Source organism: Scomber scombrus, chromosome 20 (assembly GCF_963691925.1).
Source record: "Scomber scombrus chromosome 20, fScoSco1.1, whole genome shotgun sequence".
NCBI classification, from domain to species: Eukaryota; Metazoa; Chordata; class Actinopteri; order Scombriformes; family Scombridae; genus Scomber; species Scomber scombrus.
The window spans coordinates 25,139,248-25,154,247 of NC_084989.1; positions in this window are offsets into that span (position 1 = coordinate 25,139,248).

Sequence of the window (15,000 nt, forward strand, 5' to 3'; positions counted from 1 at the left end):
AATATGGATTTATTATTTATATAGTGCTTAACTCACCTGAGTTCCCTCATCCAAAAGGTGAAACACCAATTTAATAACACATTTTAAACTTTTCTTTAAGTGGACTTATACTAATAATGACTTCATTTAAAACATGTAAATGTTTCCTGATCTCCATGGTAACCAGAGTAAATGTAATATGTAGAACAATTGTATTCCATTACCTTTATTTAATATAAAGTTATAATGTAAGATCATGCCAAACTAGTTGATATGGTGTTTTATTGACTATTTACTGTTTTTAAGCAAGTTGAATTATTTGGTACAAAGTTTTTATGGTTACACCACTTAGACATTTTTGCCATAATCCTCTAATATATTCTCTCTAAATGGATTAAAAGCAGAAATTTGATGCTGGGTCCGCAAAAAAAGAATGTGTGCAAGTTATTCATACGTTTATTTTATCATTTTAACCCTTTAAATTTAAACTAAACCTCATGGACACAATAAAACATCACTGACCTATACCCATAGTTTAACTTTCTAATTGAATGAATATCACACATTTAACATCAGACATCTCTCATAATGTTGGCAGCCAAAAGTACATTTATTAGTTTATATTATAAGTCTGTAGTTATGATGCTTCATGAAACACCTCGTACACTTAAGAAGGGAAGTTAAACCTCTGCTTGGCTGGACGCAGAGATAAAAGTGATCAGCTGACTGTGGAGGAGTTGACTTCCTGTCTGATGTCACCTGCAGACTCTCTAAATGAAAGGAATCAACAGGCGCCGAGCCCGCCGGAGTAACGCTGACATTTCATTCAAATGTCAGCGTTGCTCCACCGTGTCCGTCTTCCTGTTCGCTTCTCATTCAGCTGCAGCTTCAGACCGCCAGCGTTGCCTTGGAAACGTTAATTAATGATGATAACAGTAAAGATGTAAAGAAAAAACTGTGGAAAGATTCACTTTGTCTTCTGTCTCCTTCCTTCCTCTTTTATCTCTCACACACACTATAATATATATATGTGAGAGTCTGCACCTCATAGCTGTTCTGATCAGATAACTGGATGGATTTACACACTCGTCAAACCTCTGAATTGAAGACTAGTTTTTCATGAAAGACAGCAGATGGTTGTTATATTAAATCATTTTGCACTAAATATTTATATGTCAGGTTTCTCTGTAGCGGCGTCATGTGTGTAACAATGTGTGATAACCAGGCGGGGAGTTCTGGTCCTCTGAAATGAGGCCAACGCGGAAGTAACTTAAAACTGCATTCTATCAAAAGGCCACCAGGGGGCGACCGTTTTGGTGTCAAAAGGACTTCCGTCTCTATACAAGTCAATGGAGAATTCACCAACTTCTCACTTGATTTCTAACCTCAGTAAACGTTTTCAAAATGTGTTTATGGTCTCAATCGCTAGTTTAAAGCCTTCTTCAATGCAGTATGATGTTCATTTGGGACATTTTGGCCTCCCTGATTTTATATGTGATGATAAAGCAGGGTATGCATTAGGGCGTGGCTACGTGGTGATTGACAGGTTGATTGGTTCACAGGTTCAGGAGGGCGCCTCATGCTCCTCCTGATGCCCATATAAGTAGAATCCCTGTTTTTATTTTTCCCAGCATGCACCTGAAATTTTCAAGATGGCGCTGCTCAGATCTGATACTATTGGCCTCCGAGCAGCAGTCCATAAACCAATGGGTGACGTCACGGATGTTACGTCCATTTCTTATATACAGTCTATGGTGATAACTAACATCATAATCCAGCTGTGATTCTTGGAGTTTCACTGGTTTGATCACATTAAAGATTCATTTAACAGATACTGATATTAAATGCAGGCATGAAGAGATCCTCGAGTTTAAATAAACTGAGTGGTTTTTATTAAAGATGGCTCTGAATTAGTCATTAAATCAATTTTACTTTTAGCTTTTTAATATCTTTAAATATGTGATCTGGGGCCAAAACTCTTCTTCTGAATGAAAATACAAATTGTTCTCACGTTAGTAAAAAAATATCAAACCACCTAAAAGGCAGAATGCAGGAAATCACGTCTACAGTCTGAACCTGCTCCATAAAACTGATTGGACATTTTCAAGTTAAGGGTTAAGTTGAGGAAATTAGACAATGATTTGTTGTTTTTATTGATGCAAACATGCTACAGCTGTTTTAAAGCAGTGGAGAATGAACGGCCACAAAGCTCTGATGCCTCTAAGTGTAAAATATTAAATGTGATATTAGGAGAGACTGAACTACAGAGAGGATGTCATGGATGATTTTATGTGTTGCTATAATGATGAAATCTGTTCTCCAACAGGTGATGACTTAATATTGTCAGGTTGGTCTGAACTACTTTGTGCAGCTCAATTTATTATCATGGAAATACTGTTTGGATCTTTATAATCATTTTTTAAATACGGTTTTTAAAATAAAGTTTAAAAAAAAGAATCTCTCAGATCAAAGCTGCACTATGTCACATTTTTATTTTAATGACTCTGGAGGAATTTTATTAAAGCTGCTCACCTCATTACTGCACTGTGTCTGTGTGTGTGTCGGGTTAAAGGAGAGCCTCATTAGAAAGTCAGTTTGCCGTTTAAAAGAGGAGAATCAGCGGCGTTTTGTCAACGAGTGTGTTTGTGAAGATGAATCACTCCAAATTAAAAGACACCACTTACACACACACACACACACACGAGTGTGTTTGTGAAGATGAATCACTCCAAATTAAAAGACACCACTTACACACACACACACACACACACACACACACACACACACACACACACACACACACACACACACACACACACACACACACACACACACTTTCTGCCTGTTAATGGTGACTCATTAAACGTGTGTGTTGCAGCTGACAGGAACTTCACCTTCCTCTCCGGCTGCTGGAGGAGGAGTTTGGTTGGGTTTTTTTCCCATCATGCCGTTCTGTTCTTAGATCGTTGTTTAAATTAACGCTCGCTTCATCTCGATCCAAGGAGTAATTGTATGTAGTGTCGACTTCTCCAATAAGCTATTTATTTATTTATTACATTACTTTATGAAACCCTGTATTAGTGCATCTTATTGATCAGCAAACATCTGATAACAGAAAATGACTGAATGTTGTTCCCATTCCGACGCTGCTCATCTCTTCATTCGCTCTTTTCCTCTTTCTTTCCGTCTCTTTGTTTCCTCTCTCTCTCTGTCCCTCCTGCAGTGACAGATAACTGAACGACACATTAAACTTTTATGCTGCTAACAAACAGAGGAAATGACTTCAGCCACAGAGAGGCGGGCTTTGACATTGGAGGAAAGAAAGATGGAAAAATGACATGAGGTCAGATGTGACTGTTGTTTCTGCTCAATGTCTCAATGTCTGTCTCCTTGTCCTGATTTCAGTAACACAACAGACCAATAGGACACACAACAGACCAATAGGACACACAACAAACCAACAGACCAATAGGACACACAACAGACACACAGGACACACAACAAACCAACAGACCAATAGGACACACAACAAACCAACAGACCAATAGGACACACAACAGACCAACAAGACACACAACAGAACAACAGGACACACAACAGACCAATAGGACACACAACAGACCAACAAGACACACAACAGACCAACAGACCAACAGGCAGTGTTGGCAGTTCAATCAACGATCGTTCATGAACTCATTCATATTTTGGGCGAACATGAACTGAACGTTCTGTATTTCTGCCTGATGAACGTTATTGTGAACATGTTCATTCTGACGTTAGTGAACGGCGCTCTGTCACAGTTTAACTTGGTTCAAGAGAGAAAAACCGGCTAAAACACACCGTAAACAGCCTTAATATGTAGCGGAAAAAACCCAATCTGGCAACAGCAGCCACCACAGAGTCGCACCGCCGCATGCATCATTAAGATGAGAAGCATGGAGGCAAAAACAAATGAAGGCAGCAGCAGCATAGACATATATACTAACCCTAACCCATGTATATGTCTATGAGCAGCACCATATACATATATACTAACCCTAACCCATGTATATGTCTATGAGCAGCACCATATACATATATACTAACCCTAACCCATGTATATGTCTATGAGCAGCACCATAGACATATATAGTAACTAGGGATGCACCGAAAATTCGGCCACCGAAATGGCCCAAAAGCGCATTTTCGGTTTTCGGCCGAAATACTTTTATCACCGAAACAACACGGCTGAAACAGCTAACTAAAGACATCAGCTCCTCTGATGCATCTGTAGCAGACGTTATTCCTTTAATTGCACTAAAGTGTAGTACACTCTCTGTCAGCACACGTTTCACCGAGATCTATTTGGATCATCTGCACTTCATTGTGACTGTACTTGATCCGCGTTATAAAGATCATTACCTGGATCATGTGGGATTAAAGCAGCGCGCACGAGAAATGATCCGGGCCGCGATGGATGCGGAGAACCCGCTTGGAGACGGAGAAGCGCACAGCACAGGAGAAGGAGAGCAGAGCGCACTAGAGAGTGTCTGCGTGTGTGTGTTTGTGTGACTATAAATGCAGAGCGTGAAAGTAAAGCGTCCTTATAGCTCTGTGTTGCTGCTTATTAGACCGACACCGATCGCACTCCCAGGACCGACATCAAGTGTAACAATTTTATTTTTAACTTAATTTTGTATTGTGCATTGTTGTAATGTCAGTGCTAAATACATATTTTCATACTTTTGTAATTGATTTATTCTTTACATTGCAATGCCTTGATTTTAGTGAGGTTAGTACACAGTCATAGCCATAAATGCAATGTTACTAATAAATAGCATAATAATTTCTTTCAGTGTTTCGGTTTTCGGCCTTGGTGTCCTCATTTTCAGTTTTTGGTTTCGGCCAAGAATTTTCATTTCGGTGCATCCCTAATAATAACCCTAACCCATGTATATGTCTATGAGCAGCACTACCTCAGACTCTGCCTCCACCATTAATACGGCATCTTCGTATGATTACTTAAAACTATTTTGAAATCTGACGCGTAGTTTCAGTGTTAAAACTGTGGTTCTATATGGGCTGTGGCAATAATGTGAAAAATAATAGCTTGCAGCAACATATTGAATAAAAAAGAACTATGAACTAGGACACACAGGAGATTGTGGACTCATGTCAGACACAGAAACATGGGACCTGAGCTCAGAGATCAGCAGGTTGGATCGTCTCTCTGCTGCTGATCTGCAGCTCGTCGTCACACTTGCAGAACTAATCTGAAAATCCTCCCTGATGTAAAATGCATGAGAGCGCGAGTCGCTGGGTGTTTGTGATGATAACTGAAGGTAATCTGCATCCTGATTGGCTGGCTGACTGACTTTGTCCACAATGAACTTATTAATGAATCCCTTTTTAATCCACATATTTAAACAGCAGTGTAATGTTTAGCTGACTGGGTTGGATTACTGTTGTGTGGTTTAATTGACTGTTTATTGCTTTTTGTAATAAGTAGTGTGCAGGATCTAATCTGGTGTCAGCAACACGTTTTGATGTGTAAGCAGTTAGTGATTAATTTAGCCAGTAGCTGTTAGATAAATGTAATGGAGTAACAGCTGATTGAATGATACTACAGAACATAGAGGTATTACATTACTTACAACAATTATTTGCAGCATTTGTAATGAAGTAGTGGAGCAGCAGATAATGCAAACAGAGAAAACAGAAATATGTCACTGGCACGGTTCAGACCATAGACTGTATATAAAATGGACGTAACATCCGTAACGTCACCCATTGGTTTGTGGACTGCTGCTCGGAGACCAATAGTATCAGATCTGAGCAGCGCCATCTTGAAAATTTCAGGTGCATGCTGGGTAAAATAAAAACAGGGATTCTACTTATATGGGCATCAGGAGGAGCATGAGGCGCCCTCCTGAACCTGTGAACCAATCAACCTGTCAATCACCACGTAGCCACGCCCTAATGCATACCCTGCTTTATCGTCACATATAAAATCAGGGAGGCCAAAATGTCCCAAATGAACATCATACTGCATTGAAGAAGGCTTTAAACTAGCGATTGAGACCATAAACACATTTTGAAAACGTTTACTGAGGTTAGAAATCAAGTGAGAAGTTGGTGAATTCTCCATTGACTTGTATAGAGACAGAAGTCCTTTTGACACCAAAACGGTCGCCCCCTGGTGGCCTTTTGATATAATGCAGTTTTAAGTTACTTCCACGTCGGCATCATTTGAGAGGACCAGAACTCCCTGCCTGATTCAGATACATCACCAGTGATGTTATGCAGTTTATTTATACATAAGCATAAATAAACAATAAGATGCTTGATTTACAGATGTAGGCTGTACATAGAAATATTCTGGTCACACTCTATAATACTATAATGTAATTATAAGCAGATGAAGAAGTGTTTATGGATGTAAAAGCTTCTCCTGGTGTTCAGACCGGCTCCATCACGTCACACTGTTTTACCTTCATTTTGGGAACGTTCGGCTTTGATTTGTTTCAGTTCTGGTCAAACTGCTCTGCAATAAATCTGCTCAGTCAACCTTACAAACACCACAGGAAAGAAAAGAAATCCCTGAGTTATATTTGATCAAAATAAAACTTTAGCTGTTTAGATTTTTGTCATCAGACACTAGAGGGCGCTTCATGTTTGAGCTCTTACCCAATAAAAAAGCTCCATATGAGTCATGTGACACTGGCTTTCATCTGAAGCCTTAAAAAGCTCGACCAGAGCAGCGTTCATAGTCCGTCTGATGAAAGTTTGAACCTTCTTTTCTTCTTCCAGTTTTAATCTGTTTCTCTCTCCTCGGCTCTTCTCTTCCTCTCGCTCACACTTCACCTCAATTATCTTCTCGTTCACCCTCATCCATCAGGGATCGATGGGGCTGAACTCACTCCCTCTTTTTCTCTCTCAGATCCAAACTGCTCAATAAAGGCAGAAATGGCATCACATTGATCCAGAGTCCTGCGCTCAGCAAGGTCAGAGTGTTTAAGATGAGAGCAAGACAACATTAAAAAGAAATCACATCTTCTTTTGTGCAGACTGGCTTCAGCAGCAGGAGGGAATTATGCTGGTTTTTAAAGACCTCTGGATTCTCCAGCTGTGTTGTACTGTGAGAACATTTAGTAATATGAGGAAACATTTTCTCATGTTGAGATTCAGCAGCATTATGTTTCTAATTTGGTTTTATATGAACGTACTTTTAGCTCTGCTTTGGTGTCTGTTAACTCTGAGATAAACATGTGACTTGAGCTGCTCTATGTGTTTGCTGTTTGCTGTTTGCTGCAGGTGATGTTCAGGTGTGCAGCAGCTTTATCAGAAAATAGCTGAGACTGATTCATTGTTAATGTAAAGATTATAAATAATTGCTCCTTTATGGTTGGAGTATGTCTCCAGGGAGTGAAGTTATGTCCTTCTAAGTGACATAAACAAGTTAATGTGTGTGATCAGTTTCTCTCCAGCAGTAAAATGCTGCTGCTGCTTCATTCAGCTCTTTAATATTGCAGCTGAGTGTTTGTGCTCACAGCAGGAGGTCTGCTGTCGCTCTCTGCATGCAGCTCACTGCATCTCCGCTGCAGCACTTCATCAAGCTGCTTTAAACATTTACATGTATTACTGCCAGTAATCAGGTCAAGCAGGAGATCAGGTGATGCTGCCTTCAGGCCTTTACAGACCAGCTTCAGTGTTTTCACATGAAAAACAAACATGTTTATTTAAAAGATGTTCTGCACACATAGTCTGAACTGTGCTGCAGTACATCATATATACATACATGACTCTGCACAGAGAGAACAACAACCAGCTGAAGGAAGAAGAAGAAACGTGTTTCATGGTAGAGTCAGACTTTAAGTATTGGCTGCAAAATGTGTTTAAAGTATAAACTGGCCCCATTTAGTGTTTTAGTATTATTATTATTATTATTATTATTATTATTATTATTATTATTATTATTATTAGTGTTAATAATAATGTGCTAAACTGATCCAAAGTTAATTAAACAACAGAAACTTAAACCAGTGAGCAGCTCTGTCAGGTCTCCGGCTCAGTGTTTCAGATACTCAGCAGGTCGGTTGTTCCTCCGTTTTTGGAGAAGTCGCCACAGTTCTTCTTCTTCTTCTTCTTCTTCTTCTTCTGTGGTTTTGAGCATCTCAGCTGCTTCTGTCTCTTCATGTTAATCCCAGACTGACTCCATGTTGAACCATCTGCTGCAGGACTCCTTGTTCTTCTTGTTGATGAAGATGTTACTTTATGACTGGCTGCATGATTGGACTCATCATGATGCAGAATAACTTGTGGACCAATCAGATGCTCCCTGATGCTGTTGCATTATGGTTAAAAATATTTGGACTTTTGGGCTTTTTGTCTTGACTTTGTTTCAGTCGGGGAACTGATGGAAGTCGTGCTTCACCACGCTGCGTTTCCACTGCAGCGTTTCAGAAATGTGCATAAAACATTACCGACAGCTCGATCATCAGCACACAGGAAGCTACTCCTCCTTCTTCTTCTTCTTTCCCTCCCTTTGTTTCCTACAAGGCTACCAGCTCATCCTATAGACGGTTACATAAAGCCTTTATATAAGCAGCTGACAAACTGGCAGGGCGACCGAGCTGCAGGAGAGAGAAACATACCAGCAGGAGAGGAAGAGGAGGAAGCGGAAAGAAGAAGAAGGAGGGAAAGATTTGAGCTGGGTTTCTTTACTTTCATGAGTGAAAAAGAAACGAGTGACATGGAGTTGAGACCATGTTTATGATCCATTTGGTTTCTAGAGTAAAGGGTTAAAAATGTTTATAGATGACAGAAATACGTAATTGGGACTATGATGTTTAGCAAAGCACTGAAGAAGGAAACTAATAAAACACATTAAGCTTCGTGTCGTCCTCCCAGGTCAAATTTACCCCGTCTGTTTTGACTGTTCCTTCCTTCCTTCCTTCCTTCCTTCCTTCCTTCCTTCCTTCCTTCCGTCCTTCCTTCTTTCCGTCTGTCCTCCCTCCCTCCTTCTCTCTTTCCTTCCTCCATCCCACTTTCTTCCATACTTCTGTCCTTCCCTCTTTCTTTCCTTCCTTCCTTCCGTCTGTCCTCCCACCCTCCTCTCTTTCTTTCCTTCCTCCATCCCCCTTTCTTCCATCCTTCTGTCTTTACCTCTTTCTTTCCTTCCTCCCTTCCTTCCTTCTTTCCTCCCTCCGTCCTTCTCTCTTTCTTTCCTCCTCCCTAACTTCCTCCCTTTCCTTAAAAATCATTAAAAGGACAAACAGTGCAAATGAAAGATTAAAATGTAAAGTGTTTTGAAAGAGCTCAATCATAAGCAAAGGAGAAGAGAAGTGTTTTTAACCTGGATTTAGAAATGATTTCAGTTCTGCTGGTAGTTTGTTCCAGTTGTGTAAAAGCTGCTTCACCATGTTTAGTCTGAACTCTGGGCTCCACTATCTGACCCGAGATCTCAGAGCCCTACTGTGACTAAATACTGTGAGTAGTAGATGGCTTAAGGATTGATTGATGGCAGGAGTGCAGATTGCAGTGAGGAGAACTCCAACTCCTCCCATCTCCAGACCATCTTCCAATAGCGGACCAGGAAAACCCCCACGAAAGAGAAAGAGGGAAACACTGGGATCCTGACAGTCATAATTGACTCTTGCTTTTCTCTGTGAGGATGAAAATTTATTAATAAGTTATTTATTACGCCTTAGTAGAGCCCAGACGTTATCCTTCACCTCGACCATCATTGATAATTCTGTGGAGAAACAGGGGCTTGATCTGTCTTTATCGCCAAGCTTTAACAAGTAATGAAGATGTAAAATATTCCAGTTGAGCTCACAGAGGAACAGTCATTTCCCCCTCCTATTGGACAGAATCGAATTTTAGGTCATCTCATCAATCAGCTGCAACAAACTGAGGTTATCTCATGTGGTTTAGACTAGACTAGCAGCACACCATCTCTGTGTCATCTCACTGGACTGTGAAGGAGAGGATCGTTTGAACTTTTTTGGAAGGACTGACTTTGGTTCTTGTTGGTTGATGTGTTATTTCTGTGTGTCTATGTCCTGCTTCTTCCATGTGAGCCCTGCTGATATATAAAGCCCAACATCAGGGTTAACTCTTAACTAACTCTCAGTTCTGTTACAGATTAAATGTAAATCATACAGCGCTCCAATAAACACGATACCTGAGCAAAAAGACAGAAGCTGAATGAGCTCATCCTGTTATCATCACTACTATAACTGTGTGTGTGGGTGGAGGAAGATGTTTGCTTTCCACATCCCGGGGCAAACTTTGTGTGAGAAAGAGTCATGTGAATATTACATCTCTGGGCGATTTACATATCTGTGTGTGTGTGTGTGTGTGTGTGGTGTCTCCATCAGCAGCGCTTTAAGGAGAGTCCATGCATTAGTAATCAGCTCCACTCTGATTTTCCTGTTTCTGCTCACAGCTTCAACTGATGTAACATCGCTAACGCAGCACACTGCTGTGTGTGTGTGCGTGGGTGTGTGTGTGTGTGTGCGTGTGTATGTGTGTGTGTGTGCGTGTGTATGTGTGTGTGTGTGTGGTTTTCATGTCTTGTATTGCTAAAATATTTCGTGACATTTCTCTTCTGGTTTAGTCTAAAGTACTGAAACACGTCTGGTTATATTTAGCAGATAAAAAGCTCATCAGTATTGAAATGAAAGTGAAGATATAAACAGATTGATCATCTAACTCCTGTCAGTCAGACTCTTAATGTATTAGAGATATGCTTTTGTTGTTGTTCCACACTTTCTTTTTTGTCAAAGCCTGGTGACTACATTACCCACGATGCAACAGGACATTCAGGTGGGACCAGGCAGGGAGTTCCGGTCCTCTGAAAAGAGGCCAACGCGGAAGTAACTTAAAACTGCATTCTATCAAAAGGCCACCAGGGGGCGACCGTTTTGGTGTCAAAAGGACTTCCGTCTCTATACAAGTCAATGGAGAATTCACCAACTTCTCACTTGATTTCTAACCTCAGTAAACGTTTTCAAAATGTGTTTATGGTCTCAATCGCTAGTTTAAAGCCTTCTTCAATGCAGTATGATGTTCATTTGGGACATTTTGGCCTCCCTGATTTTATATGTGACGATAAAGCAGGGTATGCATTAGGGCGTGGCTACGTGGTGATTGACAGGTTGATTGGTTCACAGGTTCAGGAGGGCGCCTCATGCTCCTCCTGATGCCCATATAAGTAGAATCCCTGTTTTTATTTTTCCCAGCATGCAACCGAAATTTCCAAGATGGCGCTGCTCAGATCCGATACTATTGGCCTCCGAGCAGCAGTCCACAAACCAATGGGTGACGTCACGGATGTTAAGTCCATTTCTTATATCCAGTCTATGGGTGGGACACACCGTCGTGAGTCATGTGTCTCACCTGAAGCAGAAGTCGTGCTGATGATCTGCTGATTATTAACAACATACTTTCATTGTATCTGTAGATATTAGAATATTTAACACATTTCAGATAGAAGCTATATTCAGATGTTTTTCACAGCTAGTAAAAAGTTCTTCTGACAGTAAATTATCTCTGAGCTTTTTATTCACAGGAATTCACTTTATATGTTATGTGACCATGTTAAATATTAACATCTGGATTTTGATGAAGAATTTTAATAGTTTATAGTCTTTTTATTCTATTTTATTGTATTTGCTGTGATGTTTTAAAATGTTTTTCTTTTTCATTTTTTTACGCTATTTTATCATTCTATAAGTTTTATCTTCTTTTGTCTTTTAATCTATTTTAACCAAGGTTTTTTTTTTTTTTACTCTAACGTTTAATAAACCTTTTGTCTTTTTACTTATTTAAGTATTTTATCCATTAAATCTTTTTTTATTATTTGAAATTAAAAAATAAAAATTCTAATGCCTGCACTGGTCTCAGTTTTTTTCTTTTAATTTGTTCTTTGTTGTTATTTCTTTTCTTTATGTTATTTCTGTCTTATTATCAGCTGTCAAGCACTTTGAACACTAACCTGAATAAAATATGTTGTATAAATAAAGTTTGACATCCAACATTGTGAGATTAAACATAATATCAGCAAAACATATAAATATGGTTCCTGTTGTGTTAATATGAGATCTTCTCAGAGTTCAAGGAAGCTTTTTTTCTACCTAACATCTCGTCTGTCGGTGTGAATGTTGACTCTTACTCTCTATTCAACGTTTCTACAGAGAATCCTGAACAGACGATGAATAGAGAGAGAGAGAGATACGACACGAAGAGAGAACCAGAACAAAGAGCCAGACATGAATACAGAGACGAGTTGTGATGGTATTCAATGACAAATATAGAAATGTAACCTTTAAATTGGGCATTAACGTACATTTGAAATGTCATGTTGGGCATTTTACTGCCGTTAAATGGAGAATTTTTATTGTATTTTATTGATTGAACACAAAGTGCACATAGACGTTTGACACAGAGGAATTTGTACCAATTGGTGGAAAATGGGAAATGTGACAGATTTATTCAATATGTGAAAGAAAAATAATCTTCTTAAAGACGTCAGCCTAGTTTAGCATGAAGACATAAACCAGTTAGTGTCCAAACAGACTTTTCTAAACCATTTTTCACAAAAATACACACTGACCTGATGAGGAACAGGTGATGAGACAGGTGCAGGCTGGGAGATGATTGACTGGGAGACGATTGGCTGGGAGTTGATTGGTTGGGAGTTGATTGGCTGAGCAGGGCTAACGAACATGAAGCAGGACAGGTGTGGACGAGAGCAGGAACACAGAAGAGAAACAGAGCAAACTGAAAGTAAAAACACAAAAACCCAGCAAACATTAAACCACCGAAGAATAAAAATAAACATCAGATTTATTCTGTTGTTACGTTGATGAAACACTCAGAGCAGTTTAGTGGAGCTTTCTGTCTCTTAGTTTAATCTGAGTTAATATTGAACAACATGGAGGCGATTGTCTCAGCCAAGCTAAAGAAGCTCCGGCACACTGCCAAATAATCATCACACACACACACACACAAGCTGCTTCTCCCATTAGTGTCTGAAACTCTTCTTGTTTGTGTCCAGAAAGACAAACTGAGTGTTAAACAGTATAAATGGGTCGATGAGTCTCTTATTTGCTGTGTCTTATTTCTGTCTTTGTGTTTACAAAGAATTGTAACGAATATGAGACGATAACAAGAATTAAAATCATCCAGTAAAAAATATAATATAATATATATATGAGAGATGATGAGATTAAACACAACATCTGTGCAGCAGAACATGTGGAGACTGTTCAGGTAAAATGGATTTTACATGTCAATAGATTATAAATGTTTATATTGTCGTCTTCTTCTTCTTCTGTGACGCAGCTTGTAAAGTGTTTTAAACAAATCATTGATGACATCACTGAAATATCACAGCTGACCAATGTTTACTCTTCATGTGATGAATGAATGAAATGATGGAAACAGCTGTTCTTCTTCTTCTTGTTAGTTTCACTGTCGGTCTCACAGGCTGCATGTTGATATGAAATCAGCTGATTAAAGCCGTTTTTAATCCATTTTGATTTCCATCCACAGTTTCAGTCGCTTCCTGTCTGATGATTTTCTATATGATATATACAGTTAGAAACCTCAGCAGCTAACTGTGAGATGTGTGGGTGCTCATGTACTATAGCATGGATCAATGATGTCACTGCAGCCTCCACTCTGCAGGTGTGAAGCAACTATGAGCACAAAAGCTCATGGTGAGCAGCGTGTGTGTGTGTGTGTGTGTGTGTGTGTGTGTGTGTGTGCGTGTTAACGTGTGTGTGTCTGTGTGTGTGTGTGTGTGCGTGTGTGTGCGTGTTAACGTGTGTGTGTGTGTGTGTGTGTGTGTGATCCCCAGCCAATAATAACACAGCTGTCTGGTTCATGTCTGCATTTTGTCTGAACTTACGTAAGAAGAGCAGCTGATGGAGAAGAAGAGTCGGACTGATCCTCAGAGTCTGAGCTGATTAGAAATAATAATAATAATAATAATAATAATAATAATAATAATAATAATAATAATAATAATAATAATAATGATGCATTTTATTTAGGACACTTTAAAAGACATAAAACAACAACAACAAAGAGTTAAACATCTGTAGCTGCTGGTAACTCATGAGCTCGGTCGGCTTCCCATCAGTCCCACTGTATCAGTCATCCAGTATGTAGTTAGTTCATTAGTCAGTCAGTCAGAACAGAGACATAAACAGTAAATCAGGAGCAAAGGAATAAAACACTGATGGTAAATAGATAGATAGATAGATAGATAGATAGATAGATAGATAGATAGATAGATAGATAGATAGATAGATAGATAGATAGATAGATAGATAGATAGATAGATAGATAGATAGATAGATAGATAGATATAAACTTTATTGATTCCCTAGGGGAAATTTAGGGTCCAGCAGCTTAATACACAGAGACACAGAGAGAGAGACACTAATCACCTGATCAGGAACACCTGAGAGAAAAGAGGAACATCTAACACCTTTAACCTTTAGTTAGTGGCTATTCATTTAAAAAAAATCACTTTTAAATCAAATTAAATAAATAAAATAATCCCAAAATAAAGCTAAACATTTACCGGTGTGACAGCGCTCATTATCCTGCCACAGATTTTAAAAAGTGAAAAACTCAAGATGGTTGTGATCAATATAAATATTCCCATATGTTCCCAAACATTCCCAAATATTCCCAGATGTTCCCAAATATTACCAGATGTTCCCAAATATTCCCAGTTGTTCCCAAATATTCCCAGATGTTCCCAAATATTCCCAGTTGTTCCCAAATATTTCCAGATGTTCCCAAATATTCCCAGTTGTTCCCAAATATTACCAGATGTTCCCAAATATTCCCAGTTGTTCCCAAATATTCCCAGATGTTCCCAAATATTCCCAGTTGTTCCCAAATATTCCCAGATGTTCCCAAATATTCCCAGTTGTTCCCAAATATTCCCAGATGTTCCCAAATATTCCCAGTTGTTCCCAAATATTACCAGATGTTCCCAAATATTCCCAGTTGTTCCCA